At 39.9% G+C, this 19,053-nt stretch overlaps 1 protein-coding gene across 5 annotated transcripts in view; it reads left to right on the top strand.

Annotated features, from left to right (window-relative positions):
* The window catches only part of CADPS2 (calcium dependent secretion activator 2), a 2,822,196-nt gene that overhangs the window by 1,080,888 nt on the left and 1,722,255 nt on the right, over window positions 1-19,053 (top strand). The window lies entirely within an intron of this gene.

Below are 19,053 nucleotides of genomic sequence, written 5' to 3'. Positions count from 1 at the left end.
GTCTAGAGTGTTAATATGGGGAAATGGATGTTAAAACTCTGTTTAATAAAGTATACTGTGTGATTACTCCATGTCATTTTAAACTTCCCCTAATTTTGGGTTTGGAAGTCTTATGAGTACGCCATATTTGACTAGTCGATTTGCATAGCCCCATGCCATGCTTTGGTGGGAGTATGGGATCTTGGCAATATGATCCTTTTTGAAACGGGATCTCTTACTCCTGTGCCCCACTTCCCTTATACCCATATTCTCCAGGACTGGAGAAACAGCTGTCTTTCCTCCCACTTCCCTTGTACCCCGCCCCCTTCTATAATTATCCAGGGGACACACCTTCCACCCTTGCCAGTCCCCCTCAACCCTCATCCACCTCGGTCTACTTACCACCTCCCCAACCCACCTCTCCACATGTTAACCTCTCTTCCTGCTGCCACCTTCTGCTTCCAGAGTTGCGCAGTTGATGTTTGGAACGTATGTGCAAATAGTTAATTTCTTAATCTAGGATATCATTTTGCGTGCCTGGCATCCTTTGTCAACATGGTCTTTCCCCTTCTGTAATGGCTTGGCAGACTGAAAAACAATGGTCTGGAGGGTTGGCCAGAGCTGTGCCCGTGGTTATGATTTGTTCAAAACCTTCCTACCATCAACCTTTGATTTGCCATACTTAGCCATCAGCCGGGCATTGCCATTCCACCACCTCATTTAGGCAATGGGTTGCAGTCTTGGGATGAAAAACCAAGCATTCCTCTTTATTGAACAAACAGTATTGCAGGTTGTTCCCCCACACACACACCCACCCAGGGTCACCCTAGCCTTTTCATTCACAGTCCATACAGTGTCATCCAACTCATGTCCAGATTGTAGATAATGTTTCACAAGTGAGATAGTGACCTGAGCCTGAAAGGCATTAGCAGTATAGATCCTCATAATTTACTGACATTTGAAAGTGTCTTTCTCCATAAACTGTGCATTTTTCAAGAAGAATGCTGTTGATCACATACTATCAGAAACCAGAAGAAAAAGTTTAGGATAGGAACAGCTTTGCTAGGCTGCCATGGCCTGCTACATAAAAAAGGTTTTTAATCCTGGCTGTTTTTTTAATATTAATATGGAGACGGACGTTATCATATTATTAAAGATGGACAGGTATTTTCATTATTACCAGCTTTATTTTAAAAATATCCTATTCCGTTAGTTTTTTACTTATTTTTATTTATTTATATACAGACAATGATCTCTTGATCACAAAAGCACATAAAATAGATAAGAAATTAGATTTGATGGGAACCAATGAGCTTCATGAAATGGGTTGAGTTTGAGTGACATACCGACCAGGTTGTGGCAGGGGAAACATGGGTGGACTTAAAAAGATTAAGAGCAATCAACATTAGATTTTTTTAGTCCAGGTAAGCAACATTTCCTTTAAGTATTAGTTTTGTTTCTGGCTTACCAGTTAAGGTTTGCTCTTTTCACCCAATATGCTAATCCTACAGAGGGTCAAAGAAAGGCCATGTATCCTTTCACATAGATGAACACCAAGATCGTATCGGGTACACTGTCTGTAGGGCCAGTTCATTTGACTCCCAATAAGGGTTAGATGTAGCCTTTCTTGCACTAATCGGGCTCCACTGAGGGTCTTTTATTCTCTTTCTCTTTTACTGTAAAGCAGGGGCGTTGCTAGGGGGGGGGCTAAGGGGGCTACATCCCCTGATCTTTTGGTTGTAGCCCCGGATAGAATCTCAGGAGCTACAGCCAAAAGACTAGCTAGCCCCCAGTCCCAACAGTTCCAACATCAGCGTAGCCCCGGGTCTTTTCCAGACCTAGCAACTCCCCTGCTGTAAAGACTAAATAAATGTTCTCTTTTAAGGCAGGAGGTATTACAATGTTGTCAAAATGTGCATCTATTACACTACTGTGAAATGTTTACATTTGCTTCCTGTGCATTCACGTATCGTTTTTACTTTGGGGTGATTCATTTTCAAGGCATTCCGGTTAGGCCATCCTTCTTCTCCTGCAGAAAAAGTGTATGTATTCGGTAGAAACAAGAAATCCAGAAATCGAGATAAAACCCAATATTTTGGCATACTTTAATCATCTCCATTCGTATTGTGGACATTGCGCTACAATTTAGAAAATGATTGAAAACTCATCTTTTTCAAAACTGCTTAGTTTAACCTTTTGAAATATTTGTTGTCTTTTTTTTACTATTATGTTTTTGTGATCTGCTGTGTTATGTTTTGTGTTATTTTTTATTATGCATTGCACATTACGGCTTATGTGACCATTTAGTGTTATAAAGCTTTCAGTAAATCATATTGTTGATGAGGGTTGTGATCCATAAATGCCATAAGGAAAATAAATATATAAAAATTGTAGCCACCCTCTACTGAGTAATGAACAAGGCCAATTAACCTGTTCTTTGGCATAACGCATACTCAGGAAAGTCACAATTCATGGTTCGATTACTGTCCCTACGTATAGAAGAAAAACAGGATAGTTTCCATGTTTTATCAGGATTCAGTGATGGTAAATTATTTTTCCAAACCTCCTACAAATGATTAATTGCAGACAGATTGACCTTTAATAAGATTTTGAACTACATAGAAAGGTTATTTTGCTTGTGTTTATCTGTAAGAATAGAGAGTAAGTCTTTGACTGAATCTGGAGTTCCAGGTGACTCCCACCACTGTTTGCATATTTAGTAGTAGGGTGTGTCCTTAAAGCTTTTAAATCATACCAACATCTACACTATGCACTTGGTATTTTCAATTGAAACTTTTTGAAAACCTAGGGTCCACAAGCCTGTTGGCCGCTCCTTCCAAATCTTAACACAGGGCTATAATGTTCAATATATATCGTAGGTCTCCCTTTATTCCACTTCAGTTACAAAAAGCTCTGAACATTTCAGCTAGGCAGCCAAATAATAAAATTGGTATCTGAACGTACCCAATCACTTTCTTTATGCACTGCCACGTTCTTCTCCATGAAAGTGTTCCTTCTGATTGCCTGGTGAATTTGAATGGCACAATTTGATATTTAAAATATGGGCAACACAGTTTAGTAAAATTAACATCTTTCTCTGAATTAGTTAAGAAGTCAATCTTTAAAGTTTTATAAGGGGCTGGCTGTGTAGAGCACAGACACACCTGGGCCAAAAATACAATGCAAGGAAACAAGATGGGTGAGTCACACCCAACTAAACAGCCGCTCACTATTAGTCTCTTCCGAGATTACTCAAGTGGGAAGGAGCAAGGTAAATGTCCAAATTAGCGGTAATTTCAACAATATTGTTACTTGTTCTTTTAAACTTCATTCATTTACTATTGTATAAATATTTTGCAATTGGTAATCCTCTGTGTATTGGAAGAACCATAGACATCATAGGTATATGTTAGGATAGGAGAGTCTTTATTGCCAATGCATTTCGGGGATAATACTCCCCTTCTTCAGGGCTGAACTCCCTCATATGTTAATATGACAAACTAGCATTATCATTGCAAAGATTCATAATTTTCTAATCACATGTAAAGAGATTAACCATCATAAGAGAAACATTTTTCATTGTGAACACACAATGTGCATAGTCGTGCATCATATATTAAATCAAAACAAGTGACATCATGCGTATGTACATAGGGTTCCATAATTCCATATGGTCCATCGTGGTTGATGTAATGAAAAAAAAAGAACGAAATAAGAAAAAAGTCCTCTTCAATCTGCTTATATGTTTTTAAATCTGTGTGGCAAATGTACCTGAAAATATGGTCCCAAAGGGCGGGCACGTTTCACGTGAACTACGAGAAGTTCAAATATAGTTAACCTGAAAGAAATGTATACAAAATGTGTAGCATCCCAATTTACTGGCTTAATATCAGAACTTTTATTTTGCTGAATGTTTAATCATGCAAGAAATGTAAGATACTCACTTCCTGAATGGCACCTGCAGCGCCAAAAACTTGTCTTGTTAGTCAGTGCGCATAAACATATGCACTTCAATTTTCATAAGTAGGACTTGAGTTACTAGGTGTTTACAATCTGACATACAGAATAGATACAATTTCAACTGCTCCCAGCTTGCAAAGCAGCAAATCGTAACGATTTAAACTGCTTGCAGCTTGAAAAAGCAGCAAATGTTGCCGCTCCTGTCTTACCGTGCATTTCCTGCTCTGGTCGTATTCAGAAATTAACTTTGCATGCGGATGAGACAGCCGTTATAAGGCGTTGTTATAGTTACCATCAGGTGTCGGACTACAAGCTCACGGCATGGAGCTTGCTCCTTACACCTTACATCCGACTCTGCCCAGGCAGTAGTCGGGGCGTATTGGTAACACTGTTCACATTTCTTTGTTGAATGTATTGATGCGCAACGGGTGGTGCGCGCACAACGACCACAAGTGTCTACTTGTACACAGCATGCTGTGATACTCTGAGAGTTAATCGGTAAGGCAAATCCTAATTTGCATGTCATATTAGCATCAACATTATACAAGCAATTGCAATTACAGGGTCATATTATTTTAGACGAAACAATTATTGACAAGGCCTCAGCCCTTACGCTGTTTCCTTGAAATCCTCTCAACTGGACTGGGGTAGCTTGTCCATCAAAACAAGTAGACTCCTTAAAATATATTGTCCGATAAAACTAAATAACAGTATTACCAATTAAATTCTTGATTAATATATTCTTCAAGAAGTCAGTTTGAAATATTCATATATGGGCACTATGAACATCGAACTTCAAGCTACAAGTCACTTGTGCGACAACCATCATAATAAGCATATTAATGATAGAGGATGTGTTCTTAAGTCACTGAACAGTAACCATAATAAAAATAATACTGAAAAAGATATATAATGAAAAAATAATAATAATCATAATAAAATTAAACCAGAGCAAAAAACAAAAGAAAGTGGTGGGAAAATCAAAATTGGAATAAAGACAGAGAATAAAACTGAAACAAATCAAAATGTTAATACTTCAGCACCCACTGAAATCAAGTCTTTTAAATATAGCATGCATAATTAATTTCCTCATTAATTCCTGCAGGGGTCAGGCAACCCAATTTGTCGATCCAAAAGGTTTCTCTTCTGTCTAGCCGTAGGTTCATGTCCTCATGCGTGTTGTATGTTTGCACAACTTCTAGAATTTGGAATTTGATTTGTGACAAATTGTTTCTTTTCCAACCAGTGTCTCGCTACTGCAGAGTTAGGATTTGCGTTCCGAATACAAGAGCAGCGTTCATTCCACCTTACTTTGGCTTTACACTTGGATTTGCCCACATAATGTAGGCCACAAGGACATATTATAAGGTAGATAATGTTGGAACTATCACAAGTTGCAACGTTGCTGAGTTTGACCTGTTGACCTGTGTGAGAGTGGTTAACAATGTTGCCTTTAATAACAAAATCACAATTGGTGCAATGCAAACATGGGAATGTTCCCATTAATCTCGTGATGCCATTTCGTCATGAAAGTTTCTGCTCCTCTGGTATGCAAACGTTGGTAGTTCTGTGAATAGATGTTGTACTCTAGTGTCACATGTTGGTATGGACCAGTTTTTCTAGATAATCCTATTGACCTATTGGCTCTGAAGAGAATATTTCGAAACACATACTAATGATGGTGCCATCTTGGTTTGTTTATTGGTAGATAATAGTGTTTCTCGTTCCAAACACTCCACTTTTTCTGTGGCCATAAATATATCTTTCTCTGTGTACTCACGTGCCAGGAATTTGTCACACATAGCCTTATGTTGTTGCAGTCCACCAGGTCACTCACAATTGTTTTGATCTGTAATAATTGGCTAAACGGTAAGTTCTTAATCAAATTCGGTTGATCGAAACTTAGTCGATGCAGTAAGTAGTTCCTATCTGTTTGCGGTAAAGAGTTGTTTTAAACTTATCTTTGTCCTTCTTTATTAGTACATCTAAGAAATGAATTTCTGTATGGGAAGACTCATCTGTAAACTGTATGTTTTGATATATAGAGTTCAAATGTTCAATGAAGGTCAACAATTCAGTAGTTGATCCTCTCCATATACCAAAAATGTTGTCAATGAACCTTGTCCATAAACTTATTTTTTGGTTCCATTGAGGTTGTGTTAAGATGTTATCTGTTTCATACTTGTGCATGAAGCAATTTGCATAGATGGGCACCATTGTAGCACCCATGGCTGTTCCAGACACTTGACAGTGAAGTTTGTTCTTAAATTGAAAATAGGAATTGTCAGCTATGAATTTCAGAAGTGATAGAATGATTGGTTTATGTGCTCCAATGTCTGATGAGTCTGCGAGTATCCATTCGACTGATCTTTGTCCTTGAGCATGGGGGATCGATGTATACAGACTTTTCATATCTATAGTGAACAGAATACAATCCTTTTGAAAGGGTGCCTTGTGAAGTATCTGAAGAAAATGAGTGGTGTCTTTAATATACATGCTTGTTTGTTGAATGAGTGGTTGTAGGAAAAAGTCCCAGAGGTTGTAAGATACTGTTCATGGCTGCCACTATTGGTCTTCCTGGTGGTTTTATGGCATCCTTATCAATTTTCGGAATAGTATAGAAGTTAGGAATCTGTGGATGTTTATTCAGAAGAAACTTTAATGTACTATGATTGATCCACCTGTGATCCATGGCTTTTAACAATAATTCCTCCAAATTGTGTTGGATGTCCACTGTGGGGTCTCTGTCTAGAACCTTATACACTTCTCTATTCTCTAACTGGCTGTAGCATTCAGCTTCATAAACCGAGGTGTTCAGAATCACTAGAGCTCCACCTTTGTCGGCTGGTCGAATCATGATTTCCTTAGTGCTGTATAATTCTCTGATTAGTTTGAGCTCATGTGTTTTCAGGTTTTTTGAGCTGGCTGTTTGTAATTCAGTTTCTGAAGGTCACTCATAACTTTCCTCTGAAAAATCTCAACCGATGGTACTATGATAGGTGGAATAAATTGACTCTTAAGGTTTGAATTGTACATAATCACATTCATCTTCTAAATAACGATGTACCATAAATTGGCACAAAACTGAGTCCTTTCTGTAAAACCTTAGTTTCTGAAGATGTTAATTGTTTGTCAGAAATGTTAATTACTAAGTCTTCCTTTGCTGCAATCTTGTCTGTGGGCCCTCCTTTAGGTTTCCATTTGCCCTTTCGTGTTCTTTTGGGCGTGTTCCTAAAAAAAGTTCTGACTGAGTATTGGTGAGGTTTGTGGATGTTATTGCTGTGTCTGTTGCTACTGAGGTTTCAGTGGTGCTTGGAACAACAGTTTGACTGAGAGTTTCTCTTGATAAGTCGGTATCAGAGCTTGATGTATTGTCTGAACTTGTTGGATGTGGTGTTCGTGGTTTATTCATTGGACGTGGACCATATTTATCCATCCATGTGTAAACGTCATCATTTAAATAATCATACGTGTCTCTCTTGAATTTGCGTATTTTCTTCTGTTCAATTTCTGCCTTATATGATTATAATTTGTTGTTCATTTCTTGTAGGATTAATCCATATTCGTCTTTACCTAAGCTTTCAACCAGTTCCTTCTCAATTTCTGATATTTCCGTGTTAACTGTTACCAAATTTTTGGATAACTCTTGGATCGTTAGTAATATTAGGTCAAGTGAACATTTGTTGAGTATCGCTTCCCATTTTCTGACAAATTCTAACAATTGTGATTTTGTTATTAAAGGCAACATTGTTAACCACTCTCACACAGGTCAACCGATCAAACTCAGAAATGTTGCAACATGTGATAGTTCCAACATTATCTACCTTATAAAATGTCCTTGTGGCCTACATTATGTGGGCAAATCCAAGCGTAAAGCCAAAGTAGGGCGGAATGAACAACGCTTTTGTATTCGGAATGCAAATCCAAATTCCGCGGTAGCAAGACACTTGTTGGAAAAGAAACATCATTTGTTTCGAATCAAATTCCAAATTCTAGAAGTTATGCAAACATCCAACCCGCATAAGGACATGAACCTACGGCCAGACAGACGAGAAACATTTTGGATTGGCAAATTGGGTTGCCTGAACCCTGCAGGAATTAATGAGGAAATTAATTATGCATGCTATATTTAAAAGACTCGATTTCAGTGGGTGCTGAAGTATTAGCATTTTGATTTGTTTTAGTTTTATTCTCTGTCTTTATTCCAATTTTGATTTTCCCACCACTTTCTTTTGTTTTTGCTCTGGTTTCATTTGTTATGATTACTATTATTTTTTCATTATATATCTTTTTCAGTATTATTTTTATTATGATCACTGTTCAGTGATTTAAGAACACGTCCTCTATCATTAATATGCTTATTATGATGGCTGTCGCACAAGTGACTTGTAGCTTGAAGTTCGATGTTCAAAGTGTTCATATGTGAATATTTCAAGCTGGCTTGTTGAAGAACTAATGTATTAATCAAGAATTTAATTGGTAATACTGTTATTTAGTTTTATCAGATAATATATTTTAAGGAGTCTACTCATTTTGATACACAAGCTACACCACTCCAGTTGAGAGGATTTCAAGGAAACAGCGTAAGGGCTGAGGACTTGTCAATAATTGTTTTGTCTAAAATAATATGACCCTGTATTTGCAATTGCTTGTATAATGTTGATGCTAATATGACATGCAAATTAGGATTTGCCTTACCAATTAACTATGAGTATCACAGCAAACTGTGTACAAGTAGGCACTTGTGGTCGTTGTACATGCACCGCCCATTGTACATCAATACATTCAACAAAGAATTATGAACAGTGTTACCAATAAGTCCCGACTACTGCCTGGGCAGAGTCGGGACGTAAGGTGTCAGCAGCAAGCTCTGTGCCGTGAGCTCGTAGTTTGACACCTGATGGTAACTATAGCAACACCTAACATAATGGCTGTCTCATCTGCATGCACCGTTCATTTCTGAATACGGCCAGAGCAGGAAATACACGGTAAGACGCGAGCGGCAACATATGCTACTTTTTCAAGCTGCGAGCAGTTTAAATCATTACGATTTGCTGCTTTTCAAGCTGAGAGCAGTTGAAATCGTATCTATTCCGTATGTCAGATTGTAAACCCCTAGTAACTCGAGACCTACTTTTGCAGATTGAAGCGCATATGTTTATGCGCACTGACTAACAAGACAAGTTTTTTGCGCTGCAGGTGCCATTCAGGAAGTGAGTATCTTACATTTCTTGCATGATTAAACATTCAGCAAAAAAAAAGTTCTGATATTAAGCAAGTAAATTGGAATGCTACACATTTTGTATACATTTTTTTCAGGTTAACTATATTTGAACTTCTCGTAGTTCACGTGAAAAGTGCCCGCCCTTTGGGACCATATTTTCAGGTACATTTGCCACACAGATTTGAAAACATATAAGCAGATTGAAGATTACTTTTTTCTTATTTCGTTCTTTTGTTCCTTTATTTTTTTCATTTCATCAACCACGATGGACCATATGGAATTATGGAACCGTATGTACACACGCATTATGTCACTTGTTTTGATTTAATATATGATGCATGACTATGCACTTTGTGTGTTCATAATGAAAAATGTTTCTCTTATGATGGTTTATTCTCTTTACATGTGATTCGAAAATTATGAATCTTTGCAATGATAATGCTAGTTTGTCATATTAACATATGAGAGAGTTCAGCCCTGAAGAAGGGGAGTATTAGCCCCAAAATGCATTGGCAATAAAGACTCTCCTATCCTAACATATACCTATGATGACTATGGTTCTTCCAATAGACAAAGGATTACCAATTGCGAAATATTTATACAATAGTAAATGAATGAAGTTTAAAAGAACAAGTAACAATATTGTTGAAATTACCGCTAATTTGGACATTTACCTTGCTCCTTCCCACTTGAATAATCTCAGAAGAGACTAATAGTGAGCGGCTGTTTAGTTGGGTGTGACTCACTCATCTTGTTTCCTCGCATTACAATTTGATATTTTTCCATTTCTTTTTTGTTGATGCATGTTGACTGACGGTCAAAGACAAGATACATTTGGGCAATGATATCCTTTTTGTTTGGTTGATAAGTCTTATCAACATTAATGGGACTTTTGATCATTTTGAAATGCGACCTGTTGTCCATTTGTATTCTTTTGAGCAGTTTGCTTCAAACCAATCATAAAACAGATACCTTAATGGCAATGTACTGGTTTGCTTTTCATTTGTGCGTTTTTCTTTGTTATGGATCCAATTGATGATTAAGTTAATAAGTTCTGTTTTTCTTGTCTTGATGTTCTATCGGGTTACAATGGCAAAGTCAGTCATTTTCTTCTTTATGCCTTCAAAGTACACTATTTGTATGTGTAACCTTCTATTCTCAACCTCTGAATTCCAAAGGTATGCATATTGTGTGCTCTAGCACCTTGAGGTGTCTGTTGTGCTAGATGGAATTACAAATAACGATCTCAGACCAAATAATCAGGCAGAAATATGGGAAAATATGACTTTAGTTTCAGATCAAAAAAGCAGGGAAAACTGTCGAACACTCATACACAGACTTGATTATACAGAGGATATATACCCCAATATGCATCATCTATGATGTCATCCTACGTGGCAAACTGCAAAACCTATTGAAGGGAAGGATTGGTTAAGCGAACATCTATACCTATGGTATGCATAGGGATTAGCACTTCATTGGCTGCCCCTTATCTGCAAGGCACGACTCGAACTACCTCTAAATACTTAGCATACTAGTTATAGCAAAGAAAATGGCAGCGGATTGGTCTATGCAACATTGTATAGCACGTTGCCCCACACGCCCTCTGATTGGTTGGAATTCTCACCCAACCTTGGACTTTTGGCTTGTTATTCTCACGGGTGCTTTCTTCATTCTGCATTTCTTCACCAGCTCCAGCATCTATAGGAATCATTATCTTTATCTCAATAGCTTTATTGGCTGTCTTCTGGCACTGTCCCAAGATGATCTTTATGAAACAAAATCCTAGCAATACCAACACTAGTATTGCTCACAGTATTTTGAAAGCATTCGCCAGCCAGGTTGGAATCCACAATAACAAATGAAAACCAGTCATCTCCTGCTGTCTCATCAGCTTCATCTTTGTATGCAGGGCCGTCAGCATAGTTATTGTATCCATCAAGGTTTAATTTTCTCCATCATGAGACAGTGTAAATGTGCAGCAGTAAGGCCCGACCTTGGTGCACATGCCTTGTACCATTGCTGTAATTAAGTCCAGGACAAACCTCTTCTGGAGCGTCATCAGCCTGATGGCTCTCAATTCTTCTCTGATTGCATTGAATTCTTTTATTGTTGCATTGATTGTCTGTAGCAGCTCCCATCTGGTGATCTGCAGCCACTTGGCATTCACTGCAGTCTAGAATGCTGGCATGAATATAGATGTCATTATCATTTCTGGCGTGGTGAACAGTTTATGCTCATCTGGAATATCATGAAAGGCTTTATTGATTTTGATGAGAAATAGTTCTCCCTTTTCAGTAGGTGAAGAATGACTGACCTCTTCTTCATCTGGTGATCATTCATTTTTGGAAATCCATCAATATTGAGGTCAGTTTGAGGAATCACTAATGCTGGAACATATATTACTGCAATGGAGCATACTCTTCCCCAATGTTTAGGCAACTGCATGTAAGCTCTGGATCCACAGGACCAATATCAGTCCATCAGTACTGCAATTCCTCCATTCTTTCCCGGGACAACGATTGTCTGTCCACACCCTTTGTTTTCTCCATCCAGAACCAAGCCATCATTCTTGAAGCATGTTGTTGTTTTCTTTAGTGGTATTATAGATACTGCTTCTGCTTTGTCGTTGACTCATGTTAGTAACTTATAGTATTTGGCCCATGCCTGTAGGCCTCTTTCATTCACTAATTGCACTATGCCTACTGGTTCCTTCTTCAATAAGTGTGCAGAGAAAAATAATAGTCCTTCTTCCCATCTGGTCCTGGTGGCAACACGCCCATATACCAATAGCTGAGGTCTCTCCCAGCATCCTCAGTCCCCTGATCGTTAAGTCATATCTGAGCAGTCGATCCTCTTTATCTCGATTTTTATTTGTTCTCCAATTTGGGATGGGTACATACATTTTTTGCGTATCCAACTCATCCTACTTTACATCCTCCGTGTTTTCACATAAGTATCTTCATATGGAAACGTCCTTCTTGATCGCCATCGCAAAGTTGCCAATTTTCCTTCAGATTGCCCTCTGGTTGTACACGCTGCTAGATGACGCAGACATTATGCATCCTGTGGAGGCATTTCTTTGGCAATAAATATCCTTGCTGCATTCATGGCATACAGTATTAAGGATTAGACCAAGCAGCTTTCATCCAACGTGCTCTCTCCCACCTTTTTCCGTTTGCTGATAACATAATGTCTTAACTGAGCCAAATTATTAAGATATGTATTTGTATCTTCATGATCTTCCCCAGCATCCTTTTTAAATCGAAATAGTTGCTTCGTAAGATTATAAAACATGCTGTTTGTACTTTTTTATTGGGGACGATAGTTAATTTTTCACTGTCGTCCACCATGTCTGTATTGTTTTTTATAACTAAGGAACAGAGGGGGTCCGGTCTTCCCATATACAATGTTATCAACACACTTATAATTCCAGTGTGAATTGTTTTGAATGAAAAGGTGGCTATAGCTAAATTAGCCTACAGAGTGAATGAATCCTGTCTAAGCCCTGCAGGTTCAAATCAATTGACAGGGTTGTGCCACCTAAATTAAGTAGCACACACTTAGAACACATATAAGAGTTATTCCAAATATGTTAAGACAGGAAAGCGGTTGACTCAGTGCTCTCTATTTATTTACTGGATTTCCAAATAGCTTTTGACAGAATTAATCTTTAACAGTTTTCAGTCACTCCTGTCAAACAAAATCTTTAACAATCTTTGATAAAGCATATAAGCAGAGACATACACAAATTACGTTAATAAGTGCCTTCTTGTCCAAAAAACGAACAAAGGTACATCTAATATAGAGCAACTTCTGTGTTGTATAAGACCATGCAAAACCAAACAGTGTCTTACATAAACTTGTGACAAACTTATCAACCCACAAAATTGGAGCTTAGTACGGTGTATTTCTGGCTGTCAAGAGTTACATTATTGGCTCTCCACCAATTCAAGGAAATTGTTCAGGATATATGCGTGACCAATGTGTGATCACAGTGGGTGTGTAAAGACCAATCCAAGGTGAATAGTTTTTTTATAACATGCCTTAATGCCATAATAATGAGGAAAACACAAATCATAATACAGAATATCACAATTATTATTCCATGAGAACTGTAAGAGGATTCAATTCAGCACTACAGCCAAGTTAACGCCTAGTCTAGAATACTGAATGAAAACCCTTATTGATATATCTTTAGGTCCAGTTCATGCGTTCTGGATGACTACCCTTGTATAACACCCCTCTCTTGGAATCCCCCTGACCCCACTGAGCCAAGAAGTAGTTCTGTTTTGCAAGTTTAAAAGGTTTATTTGATAAATTAAAATATATATATCACACTTTATAATAAATTAATAATTGGATAGCACACTTAATCTGATATGATAAAGATGAACAACAGAGAATCTGGCACTAGCACACTTCTTTATAATGACTAATGAGTTGACCTGAAATGGATAAGGTAGCACACTGGTAAATAGGAACAAAAGAAGAAAGTGGTACAAAATGCTTTATAGAGTTCAAATGGATGCAAGGTTGAATGAATGAAATGCAGTATAGAAATACTCAATATGATTTCAACAAAACAATGTAATCACTTTTCTCTGGCAATTCCCTCCCCCCCCCTTTTGATGCAAGGCAAGGAAATGGAAGGAAACACACAGTTCTCAGAAATGCAATCCAATGTGATTCAGTTCAATCCCAGCAAGCTTACAGAAAACAGATAGGAGTTTTGAAAACACAGGCAAATGCTTTGATAGGTGCTAGCAATGAATGAGAAATATGCTGGAAACGCTATTAATTCCCTTTTAGAGGTTCAGGATGAGTGGTATCTAGTTAATATTAGTCCAGGCTCACACTAGCAATGATGCAGGGATAGTTAGCAGGTTAAACGAATTTCTGGCAAATGAAATCAGGCAGCAGCAGTTTTTTTACATGTGAAGAAATTGCAAATCGCTGCAAAATTCGCGGATGCGCCGAGCGCTATTACAAAGGAACCGCAAGGACTATCTCTACCGTTTTGGGGTCCTAGGAAAGCCTGGGATCTGAGCTTCAAAATGAAAGTTACTGCAAGTCTCTAGCCCAAACGGTCGCAGAGATATGAGCGAATTAATAAAGGTCGTTTTTGGTTTTGCCAATTTCAAAAGCTCAAAATGACAAGTGCAGCTTGCAACTAGAAATGACAGGTGACAGCTAGGAGGCAGTTCTACTTAGGTTAAATAGATTGAATTAGATGACTTTAAACTAAGAGATGTGTTCTGAGTTTTGCTAAGTACTCACAAGAGATTTTGAACAGGAAAGCGACTTGGTCACGATCTTCAGTCTGGTCAGGTCTTTCCGGATTCTGCTCACAGCGCCTGGTCTGGTCTCGGCTAGGCACAGCACTGCTTTCTCTCTGGTCTGGTCTCTGCTAGGCACAGCACTGCTTTCTCTCTGGTCTGGTCTCTGCTCTGGATAGATTGAAGTCTCTAGTTTGGCTTTCTGGAGTTTGATGGAGGTAAGTATGGATTTTTCCGGCAGGGCTTCCAGCGGCAGATGAAATTGAATGTCTCTATGTGTCCTGACTCTCTGCTTTTATCTGTTTCTTGAGAATGGGTGTGTGTGTTGCATCACTAGGCTTGCCCCTCTCATTCGTCATTGGTCAGGCTTCCATTCCTCCGCTTGATTGGCAAACTGAACTGTGAGTCAGATTGATGCCATTTTATGATCTCTTGAAACAACCTCCCTTGTCATCTGTGCACCCAAATATATATATGATCAAAATCCATACTTCAGAGTTACACAGTTGTTTGAAATTACATATACATGGTGTGGCTGAATTTAGCCATGTCTATGTCCAAATCTGCTCATTCTCGGAGCTTGCATTCAAAGAGTGTACATAATTGACTTTTTAACTGCTTTTTCAATTTCCGACATGGACCCAACTTTACATACATGTGTGCAGGGGGTAGGGACATTAACTGATGAAGTTTCAGATTTTTAACATGCACACATTTAGAGTAATATCCACTTTTCCGCTAAAACCCCCCTGAACATACCACCGGTTCCTACCACGTCTTAAACTGTGGGCAGAAAAATCACAAGAATTATGGTATCATTTATAAAATTTTCACATGTCCGCTCTATGAGTTATTCATCTTTTTAAAGTTATGTTCTGGCTCCAAAGGGGTGTGGTTTACCCTCAGCACAAGGTTGAATTTCTGGTTCTTTCCAGTTCTGCCAAGCCAGCTTGCTCTCACAGGCAGTGCTCCTCCCAGCTCCTGCCAAGAGGAAGCTACAATTTACGACTGCGGTAATAAAAACCTTTGCCTGAGTGAAGAGGGCTTTGTTCACTCTCTTGCAGAGCACAGATAATTCAATTATCAGATAGATGGCATATCCTTAGCTTGGGCAGCAAAAGGAAGGTTGGCCTGGGAACACAGTGGTGACTCAAGTTTCACTCCTGATGGGTAGTTGCTAGGCAAAATCAAGTTCCTTAAGCCAGACCTTCAGCTAACTGGCAGGTTTTTTTGTTGCTTTTTAACTTAACTTGCAATTTTACACATGCAGCTAGAATGCTGATTCTAAGTGCAAAACTATGACATTTCAACAGTTACAAAGGCATGTGACACCAAACATAGGTCACTCATTTAATCTAAACATTTTCGATTTTAGTGTCTTTAAATCCAGTGCAACTTAAACTGCTGCAATCCACAGCTCAGCCAGTCTTGTTATAAACCTTGTCTTATGATCTTCATTTCCCAGATTCTGTAGGCACACAAAACTCCATTCTGCCAATGTCTGCTGGTGTTCAGTAAATATTTTGCACATGTTGCACTGTTAGAAATAGGCATTTTGACTTGCCTTCAGAAACACACAGAGTGGTTTTAAAACGCCGGCTTTTGGATAGTGGTGAGTACTGGTACTGCACTCATTTTTGGGATTTAAGAAATGAATTCCCCACACTTCTAGGTTGCATTTGGCAATCAGCATTGCCATTCCCAATGGTTTCAGACTACTGTGCGGGTAGTCCAATGGTGGTTTTAAAGCGCTTTGAAGCTAACCGGCGCTACTGTTTTTCCTTTGGCAACCCATTTCCCTCATGGCAACCCGGCCTTTCATTCTCGCACTGGTGGGTGGCAAGTGAGGCAACCATTTTGGTGGGCGCACAAACTGCGCAGCTTTCCTGGATTTCGGCGCACATGTGGGTTTTCCGCCATCTTGAATTTCCTAAGCCCACAGCACCAAATGTTGTAGCAGGATAGCTTAAACGTGGGTCAGGACACCCAACAAGTCCCCCCCACGCGACTGCACTTTGAATTTGAGTCGATGGGGAGTCGCGTGCACAAGGGTTTTGACCCATGCACCGGTCTGTCCGCATAATCTTCTTCCTCTTCTGTAGATGGCACAGTTCAGCATCTTCTTCTCCATCCGGTACTGATCGATCGGTTCTCCTCGCCGGTCCTGATGGGAGTATTGGGCGGTCCACTGGGCCCATTGGATCTCCGTTCCCGGTCTCCGGATCGTCCTTCTTGGTCATCCTTCATGGTTTCATCTCTCCTAGGATGATAAAGCAAAAGCGGCAATATCTACTCATAGGCGATTTTTTCCACCACTGTTGAGATAGTGGGGCAGCATATGCATTTTATCATAACGAAACATTACATTCTTATTTTAATAAAAACAGTATGACTAAGAGACAGTTTCATACAATCACAGTATGTTAGAGACTAGATGTGGTATGTTTTATGATTGGAACTGAATTAGTCTGATACAGTACCCGCTAGGATTCCAGAGGATTCCTCCAGTTGTTGCAGAGTGTGCCTGGGATGGCAACATTTCAACTGGTTTATGTGGACCCACTTGTCTTCCCCCTCTGCCGAACCACCTTTGGGGATGCGGATCTTGTAGGCCACAGGGGAGATCTTATCGACGATCTCAAAGGGTCCCTTCCATGTAGGCAAAAATTTGCGCTGCTTGGCCTGGTTCCTTTGGAAGTTGTATAGATAGACCCGGTCTCCCACCTGATATTCCTTCCTGGAAGTTTTCAGGTCATAATGGGTCTTCATGCTATCAGTCGATCTTTCTAGATTCCGCTGAGCATAAGCAAAAGCATGTTGGAGGTGTTTCCTTAAATTCTCTACATACTCATGAGTAGTGGAGGCATTTATCAGTGTCTGCTCTTGGGTCCTGTAGAGCAAATGCTGCGGAAGCACCATCTTGCGCCCAGTCATCAACTCAAATGGTGACATTTTGGTTGCAGATGAAGGGGTAGATCTGATAGCCATTAGGACCAGAGGTAATCGGATATCCCAACTTGGCCCAGAATCTGCCACAAACTTCTTTAATATGCTCACAATTGTCCGGTTATATCTCTCTACTGCCCCAGAAGAAGCTGGTCTATAAGCAATATGCAGCTTTCTCTTGACCCCCAGTATCTCCCACATCTTTGTCATTACTTCACTGGTGAAGTGGCTACCTCTGTCTGACTCAATCCTTTGAGGTAGACCAAAACGGGAAAAGATGTGGTTAATCATCAAGGCCGCTGCAGTTTCTGCCTTGCAATTTGGGGCTGGGAGACATTCCACCCACTTGGTAAACAAGCATGTCACGGTCAACATGTACTTATTCCCCCTAGCCGAGCGAATCACAGGGCCTACAAAGTCGATTTGTAAATCTGACCATGGCAGTGTCATTCCCCTCTTTTGTAAAGGCGCCCGGTGTGTGAGGGATGATGGCTGAAATTGTGCACACACAAGGCAACCCTTCAGGTATTGGTTGAGGTCCTGGCCCATGCGTGGCCAGTATGCAACCTCTCTTAAGATTTCCAGTGTTGTGTGAAACCCCCTATGACCGGCGGTGGCCGCATCATGGGCGTGACTTAACATCAGGCTTCGGAATGAGGTAGGAACCACCCACTGATCGTGGCCAGCTTTGGATTTCCTTACCAACAAACCGTCTTGGATCCGGAACATTTTGGGACATTTCATCAACACTCTTAGGTCCTCTTTCCCAATGTAATCGGTATCCGTCAGGGGAAAGTTCTCAGGGTCCTCAAGGTGCTGGTAAAATTTACCAATTATTGGATCCCCCTTCTGAGCAGTAATCAAATCAGCATCAGGGGTCTCCTTACTCCATTGTGCAATTGAGAGGTCGTTGTGAGCATTTGTCTGGGACCTAGTGAAGGTAGTGACCTGGATTTCCCCCAACAGGGACTCAATCTCAATTAGATCCCCTTGGATGGCCCCGGTTTTGGCCAGCTGATCAGCTAAGTCATTTCCAGTTTTGTCTGGTCCCTCTACTTTGGAATGACCCTTGATCTTCTTCCAATAGATGGTCATCCCATTCGAGGTGACCAGATCATCAATGTTTTGGATCAACTTCCCATGTTTCAAGGGTTTGTTGTTAGCACATAACATGCCTCTGGTTTTCCAATTAACCAGGTGCTCCACAAACCCGTTCCGTACATAATCCGAATCTGTGATTATGACCAGTTCGTGGAGTTGATGCTGGACAGCAGTGAGGATGGCCTGATGCACAGCCATCAATTCTGCCACCTGACTACTTCGGGGACCAATTTTGTATCCAGCGGAGGGTTCTGGGGACTCATTCACCCATGCATTCCCTACGCCCGCCACCAGTTCTTTCTCCCCGTCGTTGTCAACATGGTAAGAGCATCCATCCACATAGACAGTGGGCATTCCCTCACACTTGTCTTCTTCAAAGACTTTGTGGGGGGAATTAAGGTATGCCTCCATGTTGTCCTTTATTTTTAGACTTTCGTCCTCGAGACAGTTTTCTCTGGCACAATCATGCAAGTCAGCCAGACCTTGCGCGAGGGGACTCTTCTTGTTTTGGCCATATCTGACCTCCACAGGAAAGCCTTGCATTGACAGAATCCAGGAAGTAAT

This window comes from Ambystoma mexicanum, chromosome 12 (assembly GCF_040938575.1).
Source record: "Ambystoma mexicanum isolate Mex_15411 chromosome 12, UKY_AmexF1_1, whole genome shotgun sequence".
Classification (NCBI taxonomy): Eukaryota; Metazoa; Chordata; class Amphibia; order Caudata; family Ambystomatidae; genus Ambystoma; species Ambystoma mexicanum.
Note: the sequence above shows the minus strand (reverse complement) of the source record. Positions and strands in the feature narration are given on the sequence as shown.